We start from the raw sequence: 22,343 nt of genomic DNA, 5'->3' as shown, positions 1-22,343 counted from the left end.
TGGACTTTCAGAGTGTTGATGAAACACAGAAATTGCATCAGGATTGAATACAAAAGTCAATTTGCGCACTTTACTCAATGGTAGTAATGTCTCAAACAGTTTACGCTTTGATCGGTCCGTGGAAAACCAGTAATAGTTTCCGATGCACATCTGGAGGCATTCTGTAATCTGTGGACTATCAGAGTGTTGATGAAACACAGAAATTGCATCAGGATTGAATACAACAGTCACCATGCGCACTTTCCTCCATGGGAGCAATGTCTCAAACAGTTTACGCTTCGATCGTTCCCTGGAAGAAAAGTAGTATCTTCCGATGCATATCTGGAGGCATTCTGTTATCTGTAAACTATCAGAGTGTTTTTCAAAAACAGATATTTCATCGGGATTGAATACAACAGTCATCATGCGCACTCTCCTCCATGGGAGTAATGTCTCAAACAGTTTACGCTTTGATCGTTCCCTGGAAGACCAGTAGTAGTTTCCGATGCACATCTGGAGGCATTCTGTAGTGTTTGGACTATCAAATTGTTGATGAAACACAGAAATTGCATCGGGATTGAATACACCATGCGCACTTTCCTCCATGGGAGTAATGTCTCAAACAGTCTACGCTTTGATCGTTCACTTGAGGACCAGTAGTAGTTTCCGATGCACATCTGGAGGCATTCTGTAATCTGTGGACTATGAGAGTGTTGATGAAACACAGAAATTGCATCGGGATTGAAGACAACAGTCACCATGCGCACTTTCTTCCATGGGAGTAATGTCTCAAACAGTCTACTTTTTGATCGTTTCCTGGAATACCAGTAGTAGTTTCCGATGCACATCTGGAGGCATTATGTAATCTTTGGATCTTCAAAGTGTTGATGAAACACAAAATTGCATCGGGATTCAATACAACAGTCACAATGGGCACTTTCCTCCATGGGAGTAATGTCTCAAACAGTTTACGCTTTGATCGTTCCCTGGAAGACCAGTAGTAGTTTCCGATGCACATATGGGGACATTCTGTAATGTGTGGACTAACAGAGTGTTGATGAAACACAGAAATTGCATCCGGATTGAATACAGCAGTCACCATGCGCACTTTCCTCCATGGGATTAATGTCTCAAATATTTTACACTTTGATCGTTTTCTGGAAGACCAGTAGTAGTTTTCGATGCACATCTGTGGGCATTCTGCAATGTGTGGACTATAAGAGTGTTGATGAAACACAGAAATTGCATCCGGATTGAATGCAACAGTCACCATTGCCACTTTCCTCCATGGGAGTAATATCTCAAACAGTCTACGATTTGGTCGTTCCCTGCAAGACCAGTAGAAGTATCCGATGCACATCTGGAGGCATTCTGTAATCTGTGGACCTTCAAAGTGTTGATGAAACACAGAAATTGCATTGGGATTGAATACAACAGTCACCATGCGCACTTTCCTCCATGGGAGTAATGTCTCAAACTGACTACACTTTCATCGTCTCCTGGAAGACCTGTAGTAGTTTCCGATGCACATCTGGAGGAATTCTGTAATCTGTGGACCTTCAAAGTGTTGATGATACACAGTAATTACATCGGCATTGAACACAAAAGTCACCATGCGCACTTTCCTCCATGGGAGTAATGTCACAAACATTCTACGCTTTGATCGTCCCCTGGAAGTCAAGTAGAAGTTTCCTATGTACATCTGGAGGCATTCTGTAATCTGTGGACTATCAGAGTGTTGAAGACACACAAAATTGCATCGGGATTGAATGCAACAGTCACCATGCCCACTTTACTCTATGGGAGTAATGTCTCTAACAGTCTACTCTTTTATCGTTCCCTGGAAGACCAGTAGTAGTTTCCGATGCACATCTGCGGGCATTCTGTAATCTGTGGACTATCAGAGTGTTGATGAAACACAGAATTTGAATCGGGATTGAATACAACAGTCAACATGTGCACTTACCTCCATGGGTGTAATGTCTCAAACAGTCTACGCTTTTATCGTTCCCTGGAAGACCAGTAGTAGTTTCCGAAGCACATCTGGAGGCATTCTGTAAATTGTGGACTATCAGAGTGTTAAAGAAACACGGAGATTGCATCGGGATTGAATACAACAGTCACCATGCGCACTTTCCTCCATGGGAGTAATGTCTCAAACAGTCTACGCTTTGATCGTTCCCTGGAAGACCAGTAGTAGTTTCCGATGCACATCCGGAGGCATTCTGTAATCTGTAAACTATTTGATGTTGATGAGACACAGAAATTGCATCGTGATTGAATACAACAGTCACCATGCGCACTTTCCTCCATAGGAGTAATGTCTCAAAGAGTCTACTCTTTGACCGTTCTCTGGAAGACCAGTAGTAGTTTCCGATGCACATCTGGAGGCATTCTGTAATGTGTGGACTGTCAAAGTGTTGATGAAACACAGAAATTGCCTCGGAATGGAATACAACAGTCACCATGCGCACTTTCCTCCATGGGAGTAATGTCTCAAACAGTTTACGCTTTGACCGTTCCCTGGAAGACCAGTACTATTTTCCGATGCACATCTGGAGGCATTCTGTAATGTGTGGGCTATCAGAGTGTTGTTGAAAGACAGAGATTGCATCGGGATTGAATACAACAGTCACCATGCGCACTTTCCTCCATGGGAGTAATGTCTCTAACAGTCTACGCTTTTATCGTTCCCTGGAAAACCAGTAGTAGTTTCAATTGCACATCTGGAGGTATTCTATTATCCGTTGGACTATCAGAGTGTTGATGAAACACAGAAATTGCATCGGGATTGAATACAACAGTACCCATGCGCACTTTCCTCAATGGGAGTAATGTCTCTAACAGTCTACGCTTTGATCGTTCCCTGGAAGACCAGTAGTAGTTTCCGATGCACTTCTGGAGGCATTCTGTAATCTGTGGACCTTCAAAGTGTTGATGAAACACAGAAATTGCATCGGGATTGAATACAACAGTCACCATGCGCACTCTCCTCCATGGGAGTAATGTCTCAAACAGTCTACGCTTTGATCGTACCCTTGAAGACCAGTAGTAGTTTCCGATGCACATCTGGAGGTATTCTGTAATCTGTGGACTATCAGAGTGTTGATGAAACACAGAATTTGATCGGGATTTAATACAACAGTCACCATGCGCACTTTCTTCCATGGGAGTAATGTCTCAAACAGTCTACAGTTTGATCGTTTCCTGGAAGACCAGTAGTAGTTTCCGATGCACATCTGGAGGGATTCTGTAATCTTTGGATCTTCAAAGTGTTGATGAAACACAAAATTGCATCGGGATTCAATACAACAGTCACAATGCGCACTTTCCTCTATGGGAGTAATGTCTCAAACAGTTTACGCTTTAATCGTTTCCTGGAAGACCAGTAGTAGTAGTCCGTAGCACATCTGGAGGGATTCTGTAATCTTTGGATCTTCAAAGTGTTGATGAAACACAAAATTGCATCGGGATTCAATACAACAGTCACAATGCGCACTTTCCTCCATGGGAGTAATGTCTCAAACAGTTTACGCTTTGATCGTTCCCTGGAAGACCAGTAGTAGTTTCCGATGCACATCTGGAGGCATTCTGTAATCTGTGCACTATCAGAGTGTAGATGAAACACAGAAATTGCACCGGGATTGAATACAACAGTCACCATTTGCAACTTCCTCCATGGGAGTAATGCCTCAAACAGTTTACGCTTTGATCGTTCCCTGGAAGGCCAGTAGTAGTTTCCGATGTACATCTGGGGGCTTTCTGTAATGTGTGGACTTTCAGAGTGTTGATGAAACACAGAAATTGCATCAGGATTGAATACAAAAGTCAATTTGCGCACTTTACTCCATGGTAGTAATGTCTCAAACAGTTTACGCTTTGATCGGTCCGTGGAAAACCAGTAATAGTTTCCGATGCACATCTGGAGGCATTCTGTAATCTGTGGACTATCAGAGTGTTGATGAAACACAGACATTGCATCAGGATTGAATACAACAGTCACCATGCGCACTTTCCTCCATGGGAGCAATGTCTCAAACAGTTTACGCTTTGATCGTTCCCTGGAAGAAAAGTAGTATCTTCCGATGCATATCTGGAGGCATTCTGTTATCTTTAAACTATCAGAGTGTTTTTCAAAAACAGATATTTCATCGCGATTGAATACAACAGTCACAATGCGCACTCTCCTCCATGGGAGTAATGTCTGAAACAGTTTACGCTCTGATCGTTCCCTGGAAGACCAGTAGTAGTTTCCGATGCACATCTGGGGGCATTCTGTAGTGTTTGGACTATCAGAGTGTTGATGAAACACAGAAATTGCATCGGGATTGAATACAACAGACACCATGCGCACTTTCCTCCATGGGAGTAATGTCTCAAACAGTCTACGCTTTGATCGTTCTCTTGAAGACCAGTAGTAGTTTCCGATGCTCATCTGGAGGCATTCTGTAATCTGTGGACTATGAGAGTGTTGATGAAAGACAGAAATTGCATGGGGATTGAAGACAACAGTCACCATGCGCACTTTCTTCCATGGGAGTAATGTCTCAAACAGTCTACTTTTTGATCGTTTCCTGGAATACCAGTAGTAGTTTCCGATGCACATCTGGAGGCATTCTGTAATCTTTGGATCTTCAAAGTGTTGATGAAACACAAAATTGCATCGGGATTCAATACAACAGTCACAATGCGCACTTTCCTCCATGGGAGTAATGTCTCAAACAGTTTACGCTTTGATCGTTCCCTGGAAGACCAGTAGTAGTTTCCGATGCACATATGGGGACATTCTGTAATGTGTGGACTAACAGAGTGTTGATGAAACACAGAAATTGCATCCGGATTGAATACAGCAGTCACCATGCGCACTTTCCTCCATGGGAGTAATGTTTCAAACATTTTACGCATTGATCGTTCCCTGGAAGACCAGTAGTAGTTTTCGATGCTCATCTGTGGCATTCTGCAATGTGTGGCCTATAAGAGTGTTGATGAAACACAGAAATTGCATCCGGATTGAATACAACAGTCACCATTGCCACTTCCCTCCATGGGAGTAATGTCTCAAACAGTCTACGCTTTGATCGTTCCCTGCAAGACCAGTAGAAGTATCCGATGCACATCTGGAGGCATTCTGTAATCTGTGGACCTTCAAAGTTTTGATGAAACACAGAAATTGCATTGGGATTGAATACAACAGTCACCATGCGCACTTTCCTCCATGGGAGTAATGTCTCAAACTGTCTACACTTTCATCGTTTCCTGGAAGACCTGTAGTAGTTTCCGATGCACATCTGGAGGAATTCTGTATTCTGTGGACCTTCAAAGTGTTGATGATACACAGTAATTGCATCGGCATTGAACACAAAAGTCACCATGCGCACTTTCCTCCATGGGAGTAATGTCTCAAACAGTTTACGCTTTGATCGTTCCCTGGAAGACCAGTAGTAGTTTCCGATGCACATATGGGGACATTCTGTAATGTGTGGACTAACAGAGTGTTGATGAAACACAGAAATTGCATCCGGATTGAATACAGCAGTCACCATGCGCACTTTCCTCCATGGGAGTAATGTCTCAAACATTTTACGCATTGATCGTTCCCTGGAAGACCAGTAGTAGTTTTCGATGCACATCTGGAGGCATTCAGTAATCTTTGGATCTTAAAAGTGTTGATGAAACACAAAATTGCATCGTGATTCAATACAACAGTCACCATGCGCCCTTTCCTCGATGGGAGTAATGTCTCAAACAGTCTACGGTTTGATCGTTTCCCTGAAGACCAGTAGTAGTTTCCGATTCACATCTGGAGGCATTCAGTAATCTTTGGATCTTCAAAGTGTTGATGTAACACAAAATTGCATCGTGATTCAATACAACAGTCACCATGCGCCCTTTCCTCGATGGGAATAATGTCTCAAACAGTCTACGCTTTGATCGTTTCCCTGAAGACCAGTAGTAGTTTCCGACGCACATCTGGAGGCATTCAGTAATCTTTGGATCTTCAAAGTGTTGATGAAACACAAAATTGCATCGTGATTCAATACAACAGTCACCATGCGCCCTTTCCTCGATGGGAGTAATGTCTCAAACAGTTTACGCTTTGATCGTTCCCTGGAAGACCTGTAGTAGTTTCCGATGCACATCTCTGGGCATTCTGTTATGTGTGGACTATAAGAGTGATGATGAAACACAGAAATTGCATCGGGATTGAATACAACAGTCACCATGCGCCCTTTCCTCGATGGGAGTAATGTCTCAAACAGTCTACGGTTTGATCGTTTCCCTGAAGACCAGTAGTAGTTTCCGATGCACATCTGGAGGCATTCAGTAATCTTTGGATCTTCAAAGTGTTGATGAAACACAAAATTGCATCGTGATTCAATACAACAGTCACCATGCGCCCTTTCCTCGATGGGAGTAATGTCTCAAACAGTCTACGCTTTGATCGTTTCCCTGAAGACCAGTAGTAGTTTCCGATGCACATCTGGAGGCATTCTGTAATCTGTGGACCTTCAAAGTGTTGATGAAACACAGAAATTGCATCGGGATTGAATACAACAGTCACCATGCGCACTTTCCTCCATGGGAGTAATGTCTCAAACTGTCTACGCTTTGATCGTTCCCTGGAAGACCTGTAGCAGTTTCCGATGCACATCTGGAGGCATTCTGTAATCTGTGGACTATCAGAGTGTTGATGAAACACAGAAATTGCATCGGGATTGAATACAACAGTCACTATGCGCACTTTCCTCCATGGGACTAATGTCTCAAAGAGTTTACGCTTTGATCGTTCCCTGGAGAACCAGTAGTAGTTTCCGATGCACATCTGGAGGCATTCTGTAATCTGTGGACTATCAGAGTGTTGATGAAACTCAGAAATTGCATCAGGATTGAATACAACAGTCACCATGCGCACTTTCCTCCATGGGAGTAATGTCCGTTGCACATCTGTATGCATTCTGTAATGTGTGGACTATCAGAGTGTTGATGAAACACAGAAATTGCATCGGGATTGAATACAACAGTCACCATGCGCACTTTCCTCCATGGGAGTAATGTCTCAAACAGTCTACGATTTGATCGTTTCCTGCAAGCCCAGTAGTAGTTTCCGATGCACATCTGGAGGCATTCTGTAATCTGTGGACCTTCAAAGTGTTGATGAAACACAGAAATTGCACCGGGATTGAATACAACAGTCACCATGCGAACTTTCCTCCATGGGAGTAATGTCTCAAACAGTCTACGCTTTGATCGTTCCCTGGAAGATCTGTAGTAGTTTCCGATGCACATCTGGAGGCATTCTGTAATCTGTGGAGCGTCAGAGTGTTGATGAAACACAGAATTTGAATCGGGATTGAATACAACAGTCACCATGAGCACTTTCCTTTATGGGAGTAATGTCTCAAACTGTCTACACTTTGATAGTTTCCTGGAATACCGGTAGTAGTTTCCGATGCACATCTGGAGGGATTCTGTAATCTGTGGACCTTCAAAGTGTTGATGAAACACAGAAATTGTATCGGGATTGAATAAAACAGTCACCATGCGCACTTTCCTCCATGGGAGTAATGTTCCCAACATTTTACGCTTTGATCGCTCTCTGGAAGACCAGTAGTAGTTTCCGGTGCACATCTGGAGGCATTCTGTAATCTGTGGACTATCAGAGTGTTGATGAAACACAGAAATCGCATCGGGATTGAATACAACAGTCACCATGCGCACTTTCCTCCATGGGAGTAATGTCTCAAACAGTCTACGCTTTGATCGTTTCCTGCAAGATCAGTAGTAGTTTCCCATGCACATCTGGAGGCATTCTGTAATCCGTGGACCTTCAAAGTGTTGATGAAGCACAGAAATTGCATCGGGATTGAATACAACAGTCACCATGCGCACTTTCCTCCATGGGAGTAATGTCTCAAACAGTCTACGCTTTGATCGTTCCCTGGAAGACCTTTAGCAGTTTCCGATGCACATTTGGAGGCATTCTGTAATCTGTGGACTATCGGAGTGTTGATGAAACACAGAAATTGCATCGGGATTGAATACGACAGCCACCATGCGCACTTTCCTCCATGGAGTAATGTCTAAAAGAGTTTACGCTTTGGTCGATCACTGGAAGACCAGTAGTAGTTTCCGATGCACATCTGGAGGCATTCTGTAATCTTAGGACCTTCAAAGTGTTGATGAAACTCAAAATTGCATCGGGATTCAATACAACAGTCAACATGCGCACTTTCCTCTTTGGGAGTAATGTCTCTAAGAGTCTACGGTTTGATCGTTCCCTGCAAGACCAGTAGTAGTTTCCGATGCACATCTGGAGGCATTCTGTAATCTGCGGACCTTCAAAGTGTTGATGAGACACAGGAATTGCATCGGGATTGAATACAACAGCCACTATGCGCACTTTCCTCCATGGGAGTAATGTCTCAAACAGTCTACGCTTTCATCGTTCCCTGCAAGACCAGTAGTAGTTTCCGATGCACATCTGGAGGCATTCTGTTATCTGTGGTCCTTCAAAGTGTTGATGAAACACAGAAATTGCATCGGGATTGAATACAACGGTCACCATGCGCACTTTCCTCCATGGGAGTAATGTCTCAAACAGTCTACGCCTTGATCGTTCCCTGGAAGACCAGTAGTAGTTTCCGATGCTCATCTCGCGGCATTCTGTAATGTGTGGACTATCAGAGTGTTGATGAAACTCAGAAATTGCATCGGGATTGAATACAACAGTCACCATGCGCACTTTCCTCTATGGGAGTAATGTCTCAAACAGTCTACGCTTTCATCGTTCCCTGCAAGACCAGTAGTAGTTTCCGATGCACATCTGGAGGCATTCTGTTATCTGTGGTCCTTCAAAGTGTTGATGAAACACAGAAATTGCATCGGGATTGAATACAACAGTCACCATGCGCACTTTCCTCCATGGTAGTAATGTCTCAAACAGTCTACGCTTTGATCGTTTCCTGCAACCAGTAGTAGTTTCCGATGCACATCTGGAGGCATTCTGTAATCTGTGGACCTTCAAAGTGTTGATGAAACACAGAAATTGCATCGGGATTGAATACAACAGTCACCATGCGCACTTTCCTCCATGGGAGTAATGTCTCAAACAGTCTACGCTTTGATCGTTCCCTGGAAGACCTGTAGTAGTTTCCGATGCACATCTGAAGGCATTCTGTAATCTGTGGACTATCAGAGTGTTGATGAAACACAGAAATTGCATCGGGAGTGAATACAACAGTCACTATGCGCACTTTCCTCCATGGGAGCAATGTCTCAAACAGTCTACGATTTGATCGTTAGCTGGAAGACCAGTAGTAGTTTCCGATGCACATCTGGAGGCATTCTGTATTCTGTGGTCTATCAGAGTGTTGATGAAACACAGAAATTGCATCGGGATTGAATACAACAGTCACCATTCGCACTTTCCTCCATAGGAGTAATGTCTCAAAGAGTTTACGCTTTGATCGTTCCCTGGAAGACCAGTAGTAGTTTCCGATGCACATCTGGAGGCATTCTGTAATCTGCGGACCTTCAAAGTGTTGATGAGACACAGGAATTGCCGCGGGATTGAATACAACAGTCACTATGCGCATTTTCCTCCATGGGAGTAATGTCTCAAACAGTCTACGCCTTTATCGTTCCCTGGAAGACCAGTAGTAGTTTCCGATGCACATCTGGGGACATTCTGTAATGTGTAGACTATCAGAGTGTTGATCAAACACAGAAATTGCATCAGGATTGAATACAACAGTCACCATGCGCACTTTCCCCCATAGGAGTAATGTCTCAAACTATTTACGCTTTGATCGTTCCCTGGAAGACCAGCAGTAGTTTCCGATGCACATCTGGAGGCATTCTGTATTCTGTGGACTATCAGAGTGTTGATGAAACACAGAAATTGCATCGGGATTTCATACAACAGTCACCACGCGCACTTTCCTCCATAGGAGTAATGTCCCAAAGAGTTTACGACTTGATCGTTGACTGGAAGACCAGTAGTAGTTTCCGATGCACATCTGGAGGCATTCTGTAATCTGTGGGCTATCAGAGTGTTAATGAAACACAGAAATTGCATCAGGATTGAATACAACAGTCACCATGCGCACTTTCCTCCATGGGAGTAACGCCTCAAACTGACTACGCTTTCATCGTTCCCAGGAAGACCAGTAGTGTTTCCGATGCACATCTGGGGGCATTCTGTAATGTGTGGACTATCAGAGTGTGGATGAAACACAGAAATTGCATCGGGATTGAATACAACAGCCACCATGCGCACTTTCCTCCATGGAGTAATGTCTCAAAGAGTTTACGCTTTGGTCGATCCCTGGAAAACCAGTAGTACTTTCCGATGCACATCTGGAGGCATTCTGTAATCTTTGGACCTTCAAAGTGTTGATGAAACACAGCAATTGCCGCGGGATTTAATACAACAGTCACTATGCGCGCTTTATTCCATGGGAGTAATGTCTCAAACTATTTACGCTTTGATCGTTTCCTGGAAGACCAGTAGTAGTTTCCGATGCACTTCTGTGGGCATTCTGTAATGTGTGGACTGTCAGAGTGTTGATGAAACACAGAAACTGCATCGGGATTGAATACAACAGTCACCATGCGCACTTTCCTCCATGGGAGAAATGTCGCCAACAGTTTACGTTTTGATTGTACCCTGGAAGACCAGTTGTAGTTTCCGATGCATATCTGGGGGCATTCTGTAATGTGTGGACTTTTAGAGTGTTGATGAAACAAAGAAATTGCATCAGGATTGAATACAACAATCACCATGCGCACTTTCCTCCATGGGAGTAATGTCACAAAAAGTCTACGCTTTGATCGTTCCCTGGAAGACCAGTAGTAGTTTACGAGGCACACCTGGAGGCATTCTGTAATCTGTGGACTATCAGAGTTTTGATGAAACTCAGAAATTGCATCGGGATTGAATACAACAGTCACCATGCGCCCTTTCCTTCATGGGAGTAATGTCTCAAACAGTCTACGCTTTAATCGTTCCCTGCAAGACCAGTAGTAGTTTCCGAGGCACATCTGGAGGCATTCTGTAATCTGTGGACTATCAGAGTGTTGATGAAACACAGAAATTGAATCGGGATTGAATACAACAGTCACCATGCGCACTTTCCTCCATGGGAGTAATGCCTCAAACAGTTTACGCTTTGATCGTTCCCTGGAAGATCAGTAGTAGTTTCCGATGCACATCTGGAGGCATTCTGTTATCTGTGGACCTTCAAAGTGTTGATGAAACACAGAAATTGCATCACGATTGAATACAACAGTCACCGAGCGCACTTTCCTCCTTGGGTGTAATGTCTCTAAGGGTTTACGCTTTGATCGTTCCCTGGAAGACCAGTAGTAGTTTCCGATGCTCATCTCGCGGCATTCTGTAATGTGTGGACTATCAGAGTGTTGATGAAACTCAGAAATTGCATCGGGATTGAATACAACAGTCACCATGCGCACTTTCCTCTATGGGAGTAATGTCTCAAACAGTCTACGCTTTCATCGTTCCCTGCAAGACCAGTAGTAGTTTCCGATGCACATCTGGAGGCATTCTGTTATCTGTGGTCCTTCAAAGTGTTGATGAAACACAGAAATTGCATCGGGATTGAATACAACGGTCACCATGCGCACTTTCCTCCATGGGAGTAATGTCTCAAACAGTCTACGCCTTGATCATTCGCTGGAAGACCAGTAGTAGTTTCCGATGTACATCTGGAGGCATTCTGTAATCTGTGGACTATCAGAGTGTTGATAAAAGACAGAAATTGCATCGGGATTTAATACAACAGTCACCATGCGCACTTTCCTCCATGGGAGTAATGCCTCAAACAGTTTACGCTTTGATCGTTCCCTGGAAGATCAGTAGTAGTTTCCGATGCACATCTGGAGGCATTCTGTTATCTGTGGACCTTCAAAGTGTTGATGAAACACAGAAATTGCAACGGGATTGAATACAAGAGTCACCATGCGCACTTTCCTCCATGGGAGTAATGTCTCAAACAGTCTATGCTTTGATCGTTCCCTGCAAGACCAGTAGTAGTTTCCGATGCACATCTTTAGGCATTCTGTTATCTGTGGTCCTTCAAAGTGTTGATGAAACACAGATATTGCATCGGGATTGAATACAACAGTCACCATGCGCACTTTCCTCCATGGGAGTAATGTCTCAAACAGTCTACGCCTTGATCGTTCCCTGGAAGACCAGTAGTAGTTTCCGATGCTCATCTGGGTGCATTCTGTAATGTGTGGACTATCAGAGTGTTGATGAAACACAGAAATTGCATCGGGATTGAATACAACCGTCACGATGCGCACTTTCCTCCATGGGAATAATGTCTCAAACAGTCTACGATTTGATCGTTCCCTGCAAGACCAGTAGTAGTTTCCGATGCACATCTGGAGGCATTCTGTAATCTGTGAACCTTCCAAGTGTTGATGATACACACAAATTGCTGCGGGATTGGATTCAACAGTCACCATGCGCACCTTCCTCCATGGGTGTAATGTCTCAAACAGTCTACGCTTTGAACGTTTCCTGGAGGACCAGTAGTAGTTTCCGATGCACATCTGGAGGCATTATGTAATCTGTGGACCTTCAAATTGATGATGTAACGTAGAAATTGAATCGGGATTGAATACAAGAGTCACCATGCGCCCTTTCCTCCATGGGAGTAATGTCTCAAACAGTCTACGCTTAGATCGTTCCCTGGAAGACCAGTAGTAGTTTCCGATACACATCTGTGGTCATTCTGTAATGTTTGGACTATCTGAGTGTTGATGAAACACAGAAATTGCATCGGGATTGAATACAAGAGTCACCATGCGCACTTTCCTCCATGGGAGTAATGTCTCAAACAGTCTACGCTTTGATCGTTTCCCTGAGGACCAGTAGTAGTTTCCAATGCACATCTTGAGGCATTCCGTAATCTGTGGACCTTCAAAGTGTTGATGTAACGTAGAAATTGAATCGGGATAGAAAACAAGAGTCACCATGTGCATTTTCCTCCATGGGTGTAATGTCTCAAAGGGTTTACGCTTTGATCGTTCCCTGGAAGACCAGTAGTAGTTTCCGATGCTCATCTTGGGGCATTCTGTAATGTGTGGACTATCAGAGTGTTGATGAAACACAGAAATTGCATCGGGATTGAATACAACAGTCACCATGCGCACTTCCCTCTATGGGAGTAATGTCTCAAACAGTCTACGCTTTCATCGTTCCCTGCAAGACCAGTAGTAGTTTCCGATGCACATCTGGAGGCATTCTGTTATCTGTGGTCCTTCAAAGTGTTGATGAAACACAGAAATTGCATCGGGATTGAATACAACAGTCACCATGCGCACTTTCCTCCATGGGAGTAATGTCTCAAACAGTCTACGCCTTGATCGTTCCCTGGAAGACCAGTAGTAGTTTCCGATGTACATCTGGAGGCATTCTGTAATCTGTGGACTATCAGAGTGTTGATAAAAGACAGAAATTGCATCGGGATTGAATACAACAGTCACCATGCGCACTTTCCTCCATGGGAGTAATGCGGCAAACAGTTTACGCTTTGATCGTTCCCTGGAAGACCAGTAGTAGTTTCCGATGCACATCTGGAGTCATTCTGTTATCTGTGGACCTTCAAAGTGTTGATGAAACACAGAAATTGCATCACGATTGAATACAACAGTCACCGAGCCCACTTTCCTCCATGGGTGTAATGTCTCAAAGGGTTTACGCTTTGATCGTTCCCTGGAAGACCAGTAGTAGTTTCCGATGCTCATCTTGGGCATTCTGTAATGTGTGGACTATCAGAGTGTTGATGAAACTCAGAAATTGCATCGGGATTGAATACAACAGTCACCATGCGCACTTTCCACTATGGGAGTAATGTCTCAAACAGTCTACGCTTTGATCGTTCCCTGCAAGACCAGTAGTAGTTTCCGATGCACATCTGGAGGCATTCTGTAATCTGTGGACCTTCAAAGTGTTGATGAAGCACAGAAATTGCATCCTGATTGAATACAACAGTCACGATGCGCACTTTCCTCCATGGGAGTAATGTCTCAAACAGTCTACGCTTTGATCGTTCCCTGCAAGACCAGCAGTAGTTTCCGATGCACATCTGGAGGCATTCTGTTATCTGTGGTCCTTCAAAGTATTGATGAAACACAGAAATTGCATCGGGATTGAATACAACAGTCACCATGCGCACTTTCCTCCATGGGAGTAATGTCTCAAACAGTCTACGCCTTGATCGTTCCCTGGAAGACCAGTAGTAGATTCCGATGCTCATCTGGGTGCATTCGGTAATGTGTGGCCTATCAGAGTGTTGATGAAACACAGAAATTGCATCGGGATTGAATACAACCGTCACGATGCGCACTTTCCTCCATGGGAATAATGTCTCAAACAGTCTACGATTTGATCGTTCCCTGCAAGACCAGTAGTAGTTTCCGATGCACATCTGGAGGCATTCTGTAATCTGTGAAACTTCCAAGTGTTGATGATACACACAAATTGCTGCGGGATTGGATTCAACAGTCACCATGCGCACTTTCCTCCATGGGAGTAATGTCTCAAACAGTCTACGCTTTGATCGTTTCCTGGAGGACCAGTAGTAGTTTCCGATGCACATCTTGAGGCATTCTGTAATCTGTGGACCTTCAAAGTGTTGATGTAACGTAGGAATTGAATCGGGATTGAATACAAGAGTCACCATGCGCACTTTCCTCCATGGGAGTAATGTCTCAAACAGTCTACGCTTTGATCGTTCCCTGGAAGACCAGTAGTAGTTTCCGATGCACATCTGGGGGCATTCTGTAATGTGTGGACTATCAGAGTGTTGATGAAACACAGAAATTGCATCAGGATTGAATACAACAGTCACAATGCTCACTTTCCTCCATGGGAGTAATGTCTCAAACGGTTTACGCTTTGATCGTTCCCTGGAAGAACAGTAGTAGTTCCCGATGCTCATCTGGGGGCATTCTGTAATGTGTGGACTATCAGAGTGTTGATGAAACACAGAAATTGCATCGGGATTGAATACAACAGACACCATGCGCACTTTCCTATATTGGAGTAATGTCTCAAACAGTCTACGCTTTGATCGTTCCCTGAAAGACCAGTAGTAGTTTCCGATGCACATCTGGAGGCATTCTGTAATCTGTGGACTATCAGAGTGTTGATGAAACACATAAATTGCATCCGGATTGAATACAACAGTCACCATGCCCACTTTCCTCCATGGGAGTAATGTCTCAAAGAGTTTACGCTTTGATCGTTCCCTGGAAGACCAGTATTAGTTTCCGATGCACATCTCGCGGCATTCTGTAATGTGTGGACTATCAGAGTGTTGATGAAACACAGAAATTGCATCGGGATTGAATACAACAGTCACCATACGCACTTTCCTCCAGGGGAGTAATGTCTCAAACAGTCTACGGTTTGGTCGTCTCCTGGAAGACCAGTAGTAGTTTCCGATGCACATCTGGAGGCATTCTGTAATCTTTGGACCTTCAAAGTGTTGATGAAACACAGAATTTGCAACGGGATTCAATACAACAGTCTCCATGCGCACTTTCCTCCATGGGAGAAATGTGTCTAAGAATCTACGCTTTGATCGTTCCCTGCAAGACCAGTAGTGGTTTCCGATGCAGATCTTGAGGCATTCTGTAATCTGTGGACCTTCAAAGTGCTGATGAAACACAGAAATTGCATCAAGATTGAATACAACAGTCACCATGCGCACTTTCCTCCATGGGAGTAATGTCTCAAACAGTCTACGCCTTGATCGTTCAATGGAAGACCAGTAGTAGTTTCCGATGTACATCTGGAGGCATACTGTAATCTGTTTACCATCTAAGTGTTGATGAAACACTGAAATTGCCTCGGAATTGAATACAACAGTCATCATGAGCATTTTCCTCGATGCGAGTAATGTCTCAAACAGTCTACGCTTCGATCGTTCCCTGGAAGACCAGTAGTAGCTTCCGATGCACATCTGGAGGCATTCTGTAATCTGTGGACAATCATAGTGTTGATGAAACACAGAAATTGCATCGGGATTGAATGCAACAGTCACCATACGCACTTTCCTCCAGGGGAGTACTGTCTCAAACAGTCTACGGTTTGGTCGTTTCCTGGAAGACCAGTAGTAGTTTCCGATGCACATCTGGAGGCATTCTGTAATCTTTGGACCTTCAAGGTGTTGATGAAACACAGAATTTGCAACGGGATTCAATACAGCAGTCACCATGCGCACTTTCCTCCATGGGAGTAATGTCTCTAAGAATCTACGCTTTGATCGTTCCCTGCAAGACCAGTAGTGGTTTCCGATGCAGATCTTGAGGCATTCTGTAATCTGTGGACCTTCAAAGTGTTGATGAAACACAGAAATTGCATCTGGATTGAATACAACACTCACCATGCGCACTTTCCTCTATGGGAGTGATGTCTCAAACAGTCTACGCTTTGATCGTTCGCTGGAAGACCAGTAGTAGTTCCCGATGCACATCTAGGGGCATTCTGTAATGTGTGGACTATCAGAGTGTTGATGAAACACAGAAATTGCATCAGGATTGAATACAACAGTCACAATCCGCACTTTCCTCCATGGGAGAAATGTCTCAAACGGTTTACGCTTTGATCGTCCCCTGGAAGAACAGTAGTAGTTCCCGATGCACATCTGGGGGCATTCTGTAATGTGTGGACTAGCAGAGTGTTGATGAAACATAGAAATTGCATCAGGATTGAATACAACAGTCACAATGCGCACTTTCCTCCATGGGAGTAATGTCTCAAACGGCTTACGCTTTGATCGTTCCCTGGAAGAACAGTAGTAGTTTCCGATGCTCATCTGGGGGCATTCTGTAATGTGTGGACTGTCAGAGTGTTGATGAAACACAGAAATTGCATCGGGATTGAATACAACTGTCACTATGCGCACTTTCCTCCATGTGAGTAATGTCTCAAACAGTCTACGCTTTTATCGTTCCCTGGAAGACCAGTAGTAGTTTCCGATGCACATCAGTGGGACATTATGTAATGTGTGTACTATCAGAGTGTTGACGAAACACAGAAATTGCATCAGGATTGAATACAACTGTCACCATGCGCACTTTCCTCCATGGGAGTAATGTCACAAAGTGTTTACGCTTTGATCGTTCCCTGGAAGACCAGTATTAGTTTCCGATGCACATCTGTGGGCATTCTGTAATGTGTGGACTATCAGAGTGATGATGAAACACAGAAAGTGCATCAGGATTGAATACAACAGTCACAATGCGCACTTTCCTCCATGGGAGTAATGTCTCAAACGGTTTACGCTTTGATCGTTCCCTGGAAGAATTGTAGTAGTTCCCGATGCTCATCTGGGGGCATTCTGTAATGTGTGGACTATCAGACTGTTGATGAAACCCACAAAATTGCATCGGGATTGAATACAACAGTCACCATGGGCATTTTCCTCGATGGGAGTAATGTCTCAAACAGTCTACGCTTTGATCGTTCCCTGCAAGACCAGTAGTAGTTTCCGATGCACATTTGGAGGCATTCTGTAATCTGTGGACCTTCAAAGTGTTGATGAAACACATAAATTGCCGCGGGATTGAATGCAACAGTCACCATGCGCACTTTCCTCCATGGGAGTAATGTCTCAAACAGTCTATTCTTTGAACGTTTCCTGGAGGACCAGTAGTAGTTTCCGATGCACATCTGGAGGCATTATGTAATCTGTGGACCTTCAAATTGTTGATGTAACGTAGAAATTGAATCGGGATTGAATACAAGAGCCACCATGTGCCCTTTCCTCCATGGGAGTAATGTCTCAAACAGTCTACGCTTTGATCGTTCCCTGGAAGACCAGTAGTAGTTTCCGATGCACATCTGTGGGCAATTTGTAATGTGTGGACTATCTGAGTGTTGGTGAAACACAGAATTTGCATCGGGATTGAATACAACAGCCACCATGCACACTTTCCTCCATGGGAGTAATGTCTCAAACAGTCTACGCTTTGATCGTTCCCTGCAAGACCAGTAGTAGTTTCCGATGCACATCTGGAGGCATTCTGTTATCTGTGGTCCCTCAAAGTGCTGATCAAACACAGAAATTGCATCGGCATTGAATACAACAGTCACGATGCGCACTTTCCTCCATGGGAGTAATGTCTCAAACAGTCTACGCCTTGATCGTTACCTGGAAGACCAGTAGTAGTTTCCAATGCTCATCTGGGTGCATTCTGTAATGTATGGACTATCAGAGTGTTGATGAAACACAGAAATTGCATCGGGATTGAATACAACAGTCACGATGCGCACTTTCCTCCATGGGAGATATGTCTCTAACAGTCTACGCTTTGATCGTTCTCTGCAAGACCAGTAGTAGTTTCCGATGCACATCTGGAGGCATTCTGTAATCTGTGGACTATCAGAGTGTTGATGTAACGTAGAAATTGAATCGGGATTGAATATAAGAGTCACCATGCGCACTTTCCTCCATGGGGGTAATGTCCCAAACAGTCTACGCTTTGATCGTTCCCTGGAAGACCAGTAGTAGTTTCCGATGCACATCTGGGGGCATTCTGTAATGTGTGGACTATCAGAGTGTTGATGAAACACAGAAATTGCATCGGGATTGAATACAACAGACACCATGCGCACTTTCCTATTTTGGAGTAATGTCTCAAACTGTCTACGCTTTGATCGTTCCCTGAAAGACCAGTAGTAGTTTCCGATGCACATCTGGAGGCATTCTGTAATCTGTGGACTATCAGAGTGTTGATGAAACACAGAAATTGCATCGGGATTGAATACAACAGTCACCATGCGCACTTTTCTCCATGGGAGTAGTGTCTCTAACAGTCTACGGTTTGGTAGTTCCCTGGAGGACCAGTAGTAGTTTCCGATGCACATCTGTGGGTATTCTGTAATGTGTGGACTATCTGAGTGTTGATGAAACACAGAAATTGAATCGGGATTGAATACAACAGCCACCATGCACACTTTCGTCCATGGGAGTAATGTCTCAAACAGTCTACGCTTTGATCGTTCCCTGCAAGACCAGTAGTGGTTTCCGATGCAGATCTTGAGGCATTCTGTAATCTATGGACCTTCAAGGTGTTGATGAAACACAGGAATTGCCGCGGGATTGAATACAACTGTCACTATGCGCACTTTCCTCCATGTGAGTAATGTCTCAAACAGTCTACGCTTTTATCGTTCCCTGGAAGACCAGTAGTAGTTTCCGATGCACATCAAGGGACATTATGTAATGTGTGAAATATCAGAGTGTTGATGAAACACAGATATTGCATCAGGATTGAATACAACAGTCACAATGCTCACTTTCCTCCATGGGAGTAATGTCTCAAACGGTTTACGCTTTGATCGTTCCCTGGAAGAACAGTAGTAGTTCCCGATGCTCATCTGGGGGCATTCTGTAATGTGTGGACTATCAGAGTGTTGATGAAACACAGAAATTGCCTCGGCATTGAATACAACAGTCACCATGCGCACTTTCCTCCATGGGAGTAATGTCTCAAACAGTCTACGCTTTGATCGTTTCCTGGAGGACCAGTAGTAGTTTCCGATGCAAATCTTGAGGCATTCTGTAATCTGTGGACCTTCAAAGTGTTGATGTAACGTAGGAATTGAATCCGGATTGAATACAAGAGTCAACATGCGCACTTTCCTCCATGGGAGTAATGTCTCAAACAGTCTACGCTTTGATCGTTCCCTGGAAGACCAGTAATAGTTTCCGATGCACATCTGGGGGCATTCTGTAATGTGTGGACTAACAGAGTGTTGATGAAACACAGATATTGCATCGGGATTGAATACAACAGACAACATGCGCACTTTCCTATATTGGAGTAATGTCTCAAACAGTCTACGCTTTGATCGTTCCCTGAAAGACCAGTAGTAGTTTCCGATGCACATCTGGAGGCATTCTGTAATCTGTGGACCTTCAAAGTGTTGATGAAACACAGAATTTGCAACGGGATTGAATACAACAGTCACCATGCGCACTTTTCTCCATGGGAGTAATGTCTCTAACAGTCTACGGTTTGGTCGTTTCCTGAAAGACCAGTAGTAGTTTCCGATGCACATCTGGAGGCATTCTGTAATCTTTGGACCTTCAAAGTGTTGATGAAACACAGAATTTGCAACGGGATTCAATACAACAGTCACCATGCGCACTTTCCTCCATGGGAGAAATGTGTCTAAGAGTGTACGCTTTTATCGTTCCCTGAAAGACCAGTAGTGGTTTCCGATGCAGATCTTGAGGCATTCTGTAATCTGTGGACCTTCAAAGTGCTGATGAAACACAGATATTGCATCAAGATGGATTACAACAGTCACCATGCGCACTTTACTCCATGGGAGTAATGTCTCAAACAGTCTACGCCTTGATCGTTCAATGTAAGACCTGTAGTAGTTTCCGATGTACATCTGGAGGAATTCTGTAATCTGTTTACCTTCTAAGTGTTGATGAAACACTGAAATTGCCTCGGGATTGAATACAACAGTCATCATGAGCATTTTCCTCGATGGGAGTAATGTCTCAAACAGTCTACGCTTCGATCGTTCCCTGGAAGACCAGTAGTAGCTTCCGATGCACATCTGGAGGCATTCTGTAATCTGTAAATTATCAGAGTGTTGTTCACGCGCAGAAATTGCATCGGGATTGAAAACAACAGACACAATGCCCACTTTCCTCCATGGGAGTAATGTCTCAAACAGTTTACGCTTTGATCGTTCCCTGGAAGACCAGTAATAGTTTCCGATGCACATCTGGGGGCATTCTGTATTGTGTGGACTATCAGAGTGTTGATGAAACACAGAAATTGCATCGGGATTGAATACAACAGACACCTTGCGCAATTTCCTATATTGGAGTAATGTATCAAACAGTCTACTCTTTGATCGTTCCCTGCAAGACCAGTAGTAGTTTCCGATGCACATCTGGGGGCATTCTGTAATCTGTGGACAATCAGAGTGTTGATGAAACACAGAAATTGCATCGGGATTGAATACAACAGTCACCATACGCACTTTCCTCCAGGGGAGTAATGTCTCAAACAGTCTACGGTTTGGTCGTTTCCTGGAAGACCAGTAGTAGTTTCCGATGCACATCTGGAGGCATTCTGTAATCTTTGGACCTTCAAGGTGTTGATGAAACACATAATTTGCAACGGGATTCAATACAACAGTCACCATGCGCACTTTCCTCCATGGGAGTAATGTCTCTAAGAATGTACGCTTTGATCGTTCCCTGCAAGACCAGTAGTGGTTTCCGATGCAGATCTTGAGGCATTCTGTAATCTTTGGACCTTCAAAGTGTTGATGAAACACAGGAATTAACGCGGGATTGAATACAACCGTCACTATGCGCACTTTCCTCCATGGGAGTAATGTCTCAAAAAGTCTACGCTTTTATCGTTCCCTGGAAGACCAGTAGTAGTTTCCGATGCACATCAGGGGACATTCTGTAATGTGTGGACTATCAGAGTGTTGATGAAACACATAAATTGCATCAGGATTGAATACAACAGTCACCATGCGCACTTTCGTCCATGGGAGTAATGTCTCAAAGAGTTTACGCTTTGATCTTTCCCTGGAAGACCAGTAGTAGTTTCCGATGCACATCTGGGGGCATTCTGTAATGTCTGGACTATCAGAGTGTTGATGAAACACAGAAATTGCATCAGGATTGAATACAACAGTCACAATGCGCACTTTCCTCCATGGGAGTAATGTCTCAAACGGCTTACGCTTTGATCGTTCCCTGGAAGAACAGTAGTAGATTCCGATGCTCATCTGGGGGCATTCTGTAATGTGTGGACTGTCAGAGCGTTGATGAAACACAGAAATTGCATCGGGATTGAATACAACAGTCACCATGCGCACTTTCCTCCATGGGAGTAATGTCTCAAACAGTCTACGCCTTGATCGTTCCCTGCAAGACCAGTAGTAGTTTCCGATGCACATCTGGAGGCATTCTGTAATCAGTGGACTATCAGAGTGTTGATGAAACACAGGAATTGCATCGGGATTGAATACAACAGTCACCATGCGTACTTTTCTCCATGGGAGTAATGTCTCAAACAGTCTACGGTTTGGTCGTTTCCTGGAAGACCAGTAGTAGTTTCCGATGCACATCTGGAGGCATTCTGCAATCTTTGGACCTTCAAAGTGTTGATGAAACACTGAATTTGCAACGGGATTCAATACAACAGTAGCCATGCGCACTTTCCTCCATGATAGTAATGTCTCTAAGAGTCTACGCTTTGATCGTTGCCTGCAACACCAGCAGTGGTTTCCAAAGCAGATCTTGAGGCATTCTGTAATCTGTGGACCTTCAAAG

The sequence above is a fragment of the Schistocerca gregaria genome, chromosome 8 (assembly GCF_023897955.1).
Source record: "Schistocerca gregaria isolate iqSchGreg1 chromosome 8, iqSchGreg1.2, whole genome shotgun sequence".
In the NCBI taxonomy this organism is placed as follows: Eukaryota; Metazoa; Arthropoda; class Insecta; order Orthoptera; family Acrididae; genus Schistocerca; species Schistocerca gregaria.
This window is presented reverse-complemented; position numbering follows the sequence as displayed.